The sequence below is a fragment of the Choloepus didactylus genome, chromosome 10, assembly GCF_015220235.1.
Source record: "Choloepus didactylus isolate mChoDid1 chromosome 10, mChoDid1.pri, whole genome shotgun sequence".
Taxonomy (NCBI): domain Eukaryota; kingdom Metazoa; phylum Chordata; class Mammalia; order Pilosa; family Megalonychidae; genus Choloepus; species Choloepus didactylus.
The window spans coordinates 19,259,864-19,266,692 of record NC_051316.1 but is presented as its reverse complement, the minus strand read 5'-3'; positions in this window follow the sequence as shown (position 1 = coordinate 19,266,692).

Sequence of the window (6,829 nt, the reverse complement as noted above, 5' to 3'; positions counted from 1 at the left end):
GTGGGAGACGTGGCTTCCAGGCCTGGCTCAGCCTCTGCTTGAGCTCAGCCAGCCTCTCATTCGCTCCCCCCAACAAACCCCAAAGAGGGATGATTATTCCTGATACAATAGCTAAGGGATAGACCTTGGGGAGATCAGTTGGTTTCTTGAGGGCCCTGGGAGGGGGAGAGTCAGAACTGGAACCAGATCCAATTCCACCATAAGCCTTGTCCCGCCCACTAACACGGTGTGTGACTTTGGGGAAAATCACTCCCAAATTCTAGGCTTCTACTTCCGCCTCTGTCAGCCCCCTATGGGGTTGGAATTAGTTTGCACTGAAACGCACTACAAGTTTGGAGATCTCTACAGGCCTTCTCCGGGATGTAGAAGACTTTCTGTTGGCATTTTCATTTTCTCTCTTGTCTAGTTATCCATCTCTATTCTGGCTTCTTTCTCTCTCTTTACTGAGAGTGTGTGTGTCTATGTTTCAATCTATCTCTTTCTTACACACACACACGCACACACACACACACTCACAGCTGAGTCCTAGAATTTGAAAATCCTCCAAATAAACCAGCAATCTCAGAACTGTCTTCCAGCCTCCAAGGACCTGCCTCCCAGGCCCCTCCCTCTGATGGAAGAAGTTGGGGCAGGCAGAGTGATGTTGGCCTTTGACGTCCAAAGGCCCTTGAACTCTCCCCAGTTCCACTTTGCATGGGAACTCGAAAGCAGGGGTGGTTCCATCCCTTGCAGCCAGCGTGGGTGGGGGCAGCAACCAGGTTAGAACTGATGACTTTGGAGTTTCCAAGGCTTGCAAGGTCAGAGTGCCAAGTCAGCCCGACACTCCCCACCTCCTCCATGGGCTGGATGGGGCATGATTTTTTCTACAAATCTGTTGGACAAGAGGTCCCAACTGCAAAGAGGGGGACTGAAGCTTGCTTTGAAGCAATCCCTGGCCAAGTGGGCACAGCGCTCTCCAGGTTGGGAGCCTGGGGCTTTCTTCCTAGTGTCTTCGCCCTCGGGGACAGCTCTGGGCAGAACATCACCTGTAAATTCATGTGCAATCCAAGCCACCAAGCCCAAGGCTTCACTGAAGCAGTGGGGAAGACTCTCGCACCGCCCCATGCTCAGAGTGTCCCTCCCCACTGGTGTTCTGGCCAGGAGGGCTGGGCATCTTCTTGGGGTGATGCTATAATTGTGATCCTGTCCGGGAAAAGTCCTGGCGTCTGCAGTTGAGGTCCAATCTGAGAGGGAATGCAGAGGAGATCTTGGCCTCTCAGAGGAACGCCTTGTCTAGGTAACCTTTGGGAGGGGAGAGACCTGTGCTAGGAGAAGGGGAGAGAAAGGAAGGATGGTGGTGGTGAACCGGGTGTCAGGTTGTTAACTGGAGCCATTAAGAGATCAAAGCCATGTGCCTGTCAAAGCTCCCAATTTTCTGGCTGACAATCAGCAAGCACCCCAGAGCTCACTTTGTCAGACCTGGAACCAGGGGTTGGGGGTGAAAGAACAGGGATTTGGGGCTGTCCTGCAGGAAGGAGGGTGAGGGATGCTGTCAGACTGCTTGAATTGAACGTCGATGGCAACGATCCAATAGAAAATACATGGACAGGCGATTTCTGTTATTTGCAGCAGTTGTGTTCTGTCAAGCCGCTGTGAACACTGAATTAGTGAATCCTGATTGAACCATTCCTCCTTGGGAAATAGAGGGTTTGGTTTCTGAGACTTTCTGGTTGCAACGTTTTCATCAAAAAATCGACACATAACCTTTGATGTGTGTTTGTGTTTAAAGACACCGTATTTAATGCATACTGTTGATTCATGAGCATGGAACTCACAGCCAATGGAGCTATAAATCATACCTGAGGGAGGCTTATTGAACACAGGTATTTTCTCTTGAAGGCACGTCACACTGTTCTTGTGTGTAGTAACACAAGACAGCATTTCAGCACTGTGCTTGGGGATCTATTTCTTTCTTTTTTTTTTTTTAAGTATTGTTTAGTTTATTCTAAGTTCCAATTTTTTAAAAAATTAAAAAAAATTTTTACAGCTGATCTTGCTGGGTTTTTTTGTTTTTAATTTTATTGAAATATATTCACACACCATACAAACCATCTGAAATATACGATCACTGGCTCACAGTGTCAACACATAGTTATGCATACAGCCCCAAGATCAATTTTAGAATATTTTCATTACTCCAGAAAAGAAATACAAATAAAAAATAAAATCCAAATCCCCCCATACCCCTTAACCTCCCTATTGTTGACCCTTAGCATATTGGTGTGGTACATTTGTTACTGTAGATGAAAGAATATTAAAATATTCCTGCTAATTCTAGTCCATAGTTTGTAATAGGTACATTTTTCCCCATGTACCCTTCTATTATTAACTCCTTATAATAGTGTCATAAATTTGTTCTAGTTCATAAAAGAACTTTTAAATATTTTTTTATATGTGTGCAGTTAATCAGTCTTTGTCCACCACAAGATTCACTGTGTTATATATTCCCATGTTTTAACCTCCAACTTTCCTTCTGGTGACATACGTGACTCTAAACTTCCCCTTTCCACCACATTCACACACCATTCAGTACTATTAATTGTTCTCACAATAACGTGCTACCATCACCTCTGTCCATTTCCAAACATTGAAGTTCAACCTAAACATTCTGCACATATTAAGCAACTGCTTCCCATTCTTCAGCCTCATTCTATATCCTGATAACCTATATTCTAGATTTTATGTCTATGAGTATACATATTATAATTAGTTCATATCAGTGAGATCATACAATATTTGTCCTTTTGTGTCTGACTTATTCCACTTAACATAATGTCCTAAAGGCTCAACCATGTTGTCATGTGTTTCAGTAGTTCATTCCTTCTTACTGCTAAATAGTATTCCATTGTATGCATATACCTCACTCTGTTTATCCATTTATCTGTTGATGGACACTTGAGTTTCCATCTTTTGGCAATTGTGAATAACGTTGCTATGCAAATTGATTTGTACATGTCTGTTCACATCCCTGCTTTCAAATCTTTTGGGTATATATCTTGAGTAGCGGATTACGGGGTGGTAAGGCAACTCTGTACTTGGCTTCCTGAGGAACCGCCAAACTGTCCTCCACAGTGGCTGCACCATTTTACATTCTTGGGGATCATTTTAAACAAGTAAATAGCAAAAAAAAAAAAAAAAAAAAAGGCACAAAAATGTGAAAAACATGGCACAAAATATACCTCCAAAAGGATACTTGTTCACAGTAGGAGAGCTGAAACAGAAGGCAGCGTGCCACCTTGTTCAACCTTAGCTGAGAACACACACACTGGGTGACTCAAACTCTTCAACCCTCTGCAATCAATGAATAGTGAGGATCAACCACATTAAATCATATCAATATCACAGAGTCTCTGAATTTGGGTATTCCTTGAAGGCCAGGGATACTCAGTCCAAATGCTACTGTGGAAGGGTAAAAAATACCAGATGGGTAAAACACATGGGGCTATGACGATTACACCTTTAATTCTTCTATAAATGTTATATAATAACTTGGCCAGCTCTCCACAGCACACACAGGTAAGGAGGGTGTGGTGACAAAGCATCCTGGCTGTGCTCGCTTCTGGCCAGCAACATTCTTCATATGTGGGAAGCCCTCCCTACTGCCCATGAGAAAGGGACTATTCAGATGGGAAACACAGGATATGAAGATGTCTCATAACAGACAATGGTCATGCATGTAGGAAGTGGCAGGTGGGGAGACAGACCAGGCACTTGGCTCAGAGTTCTGCTCTTCACCAAGGGCTAAAGTGAGCTGCTGTCCCCAGGAAGTGCCAGACTGGGGCATGGGGACAGCCAGTCTGGGGAAGCCTCATCTTCCCCAAACAGCCCCCTCCTTTATACATCACAGTTCATTGACCCGAGCTCTTTCTCATGCCCTGTGCTGGAGCTGGGGACAGAGGTGAACAGGATTACGTGGGTGTTTGCTTTGCTGCATTCCTTCACCCATGACTCTGATCCTTTGCAAATTTGGGGAGACCTGTGGGGTCAGAGAGTTACTTCTTCTCCTCCCCTGGATCTTGGTCACTCCTAGCAGTTGTGGGAGCAGGAAGAGATGGGGTCAGGCACCACCAGACTGAAGTCCAATCAGTGGAAGCTTTGGGGGACAGTTGGGAAACGTTGTCAGTATCCAAAATGCATTTGCCTTTTGGCCCAAGAACAGTTAGTACACAGAGCTTTATTTCTGCACATGAGCAAAGATTGGTGTGTGCTGAGTGCCACACATTTTGCTCATTCCCCAGGGTTGGGAAGAACCTCCCTAGCTTGGTTCTCTGGGAAGCTGACTGAGATGCACGGGTGGGATGTTTGTTGACACCTGTTCCGGTTTGCTAAGGCTGCCATTATGCCAAATACTAGAAATGGATTAGCTTTTATAAAGGGGATTTATTTGGTTACAAATTTATAGTTCTAAGGCCATTAAAGTGTCCAAACCAAGGCATCAACAAAAGGATACCTTCACTGAAGAAAGGCTGATGGCGTCTGGAACACCTCTGTCAGCTGGGAAGGCATGTGACTGGCGTCTGCTGGTCTTTGCTCCCAGTTTGCATTGCTTTCAGCTTCTGATTCCAGTGGCTTTTTCTCTAAGCATCTGTGGATTCTCACTTAGCTTCTCCGTGGCAAACTCTGGGCTTCCATCTCTTAGCTTTGCATCTCCAAATGTCTTTCTGTCTGCATCTCCAAGCTTCTCCAAGTGTCTGGGTCTGTGTCACTCTTAGCTTTTCCCAGGGGCAAACTCTGGATTACATATCTTAGCTTCTCTCCAAAACGTCTCTCTCAGCTACTCTGAGCTCCTTCTCTCTGTGAGCTTTCTTAAAGGACTCCAATAAACTAATCACTGGATGGGTGGGATCACACCTCCATGGAAATAATATAATCAGAGTTCCCACCCACAATTGAGTGGGTCACACCTCCATGGAAACAACCTAATCAAAAGCTCCCATGCATAACATGTCTGCCCACACAAAATTGCATTAAAGAACATAGTTTTTCCTGGGGTACATAGCAGTTTTAAAAAGGCACAACACCTGTGAAGGTGAGCAGGCAGAAAGAAGAATGAACAGAAGAAATTGCTTTGGAACTGAGACCCTGTGGCAGCTTTGGTCAACTCCATGGGAGCTCGGGTGCTAAAATGACCCAGAAGAATTGTCCCAGGGTGGGACATCTCAGTCAGGAGGTCCCCAGCTCCCAGCCTCCCTCAGGAGGTCTGGCTTATGCAACAATGCCATAAGGCAGTTAAATTCCTCCTTGCATGAAATCAGGGCTCTGGAAACCCAGGTTTCCTTTGCCAGGCACTGGGATAACCTCTGGGTCAGCATTTGGTCTAGACTTGGAAGAGCTCCCAGTGGTCCTAACAAAAGCAGGTTTATTGTACATCAGGACAAGCTCAAGTTTGGGGCCCCTTTTCTAGGATGTAGGAAGGGCCTTGGTCATGGGTTCACACAAACCAATGTTTTATCAAAACTTGTAAACATGAGATATTTCCACCACAATCCATGTTGGTATAATTAAGAGCATGTATTGTTTTTCTTAAAAAGGCTCCCTGTACTGGGTGAGGTTCAGGCCCCACAGAACCTGGAGGAGCTTCTACTCACCCCTCACTCACCCTGGGTGCTTCTCCCTCCTGAAGGCAGTGGTGGTTTTCCAACTGACTCTTCTTCAGACTCACCCATGAGGCTTGGAAGAATGTCAGGGCTCTGGCCCCAGCCCAGACCCAGGACACCAGCATCTCAGAGCCTGTGGCCTGGATATTGGCATCATGTATGTCCCAGCTAGGTCTAAAATGCAATGACCTTGAACACCATTACCCTAAATGCTTGTTACTCAGGCTCAGGCAATGGCCCACAGTGGCCACACCTGAGATCTCTGAGAAATGCCGAGTCCCAGGCCCTACCCGAGACCCACAGAAGCAGAATCTGCTTCTCCACATGATCTTGGTCACCTGTGAGCCCAGAAAAATGTGAGAAGTGTGACCAAGAGCCCTCTGCCCTCTTCTCCCTTTTCCCATATGCCCTAAATCCACTGCTGCAGAAAGAAGGGGTATATGACAGATGTGGCCAGGCAGCTGAGGACCCCAGGTTGACACTTGTCTTAGTTTGCTGGGGCTGCTGTAGCAAAGGACCACAAACAGGATGGCTTAAAACAACAGAAACTTACCATCTGACAGTTCTGGAGGCTAAAAGTCTGAAATCAAGGTGTCCACAGGGCCACGCTTCCTTCAAAGTCCATAGGGAAGATTCCGACCCATGCATCTTCCAGCTTCTGGTAGTTTGCCAGCAATCCATGGAATTCTTTCATCTATCTTTCTCCTGACTGTGTCCAAATTTCCCCTTCTTATAAGGACACCAGACCTGTTGGATTAGGCCCACCCTAATCTAGTATGGCCTCATCTTAACCAATCGCAACTTCAGAGATCCTATATCCAAACAGGATCACATTCATTGGACCTGGGGTTGGGACTTGCTTTAGATTTTCCCTGTGGTTTTCTGAAGTTGTCCTCACCAATCTCTCACCAACTGCTCAGTAACAAGCACTAAGGAGACAACTGCTTGAACTAGGGGCAAAGATTTGATCAGAGCCCACTGGGGATCCGGACATTTCTGAGCACTGGGAATGAACCAGCAAATGGATGGACACCGTCCATTTGCACAGGGATTCTGGCTGGAAGAGGACTTGAGTGGGCTCCATGGAATGGCCAGGACACAGGGAAAGAGCATTCAAAGCATGCATTTGATGCCGGGCCACTTTGCCACACCCAGCTCCATGGAAGTGTGGCTGACATGATCCAAAGTACCTG